This window comes from Nothobranchius furzeri, chromosome 4, assembly GCF_043380555.1.
Source record: "Nothobranchius furzeri strain GRZ-AD chromosome 4, NfurGRZ-RIMD1, whole genome shotgun sequence".
Classification (NCBI taxonomy): domain Eukaryota; kingdom Metazoa; phylum Chordata; class Actinopteri; order Cyprinodontiformes; family Nothobranchiidae; genus Nothobranchius; species Nothobranchius furzeri.
The window spans coordinates 46476456-46477060 of NC_091744.1; positions in this window are offsets into that span (position 1 = coordinate 46476456).

Here is a 605-nt window from a genome sequence, read left to right on the forward strand (position 1 = left end):
CCCTTATTTATCTAGTCTGGTGTTTTTTCTCCTTAAAGTAATAATAGTTTAACCAAGGGAAGAAGTGTGCAGTACAATAGAACTATAGGGCACAATAAAAGTCAGGAGCAATTCAGGTTTTTTTCATTCTGCAACAAAATCAGAAGAATAGTTTAGTCTGCACAACTGTTGGAGTATATGAATAATGTAAGCTTATTAAAAACATGAAATGCTACAAACATTAGCTTGGCCACTCTGGTGATGTCACTGTTTCCACATTAACATTACAGGAATGGCTTCAGAGGAATCTATAGGAATCTATGACTGAGTTACTGAAATAACACTACATGCCTCCAGATTCACCCTAAGCCCCACGCCAGCGCTGCTGACATGAGTGATGCTATGGACAGAAAGATAAAATCCATTCAGACCAGAACCTCACTCCACTAAAACAGCTTCTTCCTCTGCTGTAGGACTTCTGAACACCAAATAACCATTAGAACCATAGATCTGCACTAGTCACTTTCTTCTTTATTATTAAGAAACTTTTTTGATGCATCCCATTTTTCACTTGCTTCACTTGTATGTTTGCATCATTCCACCGAAGCAAATTCCTATGATGTGAG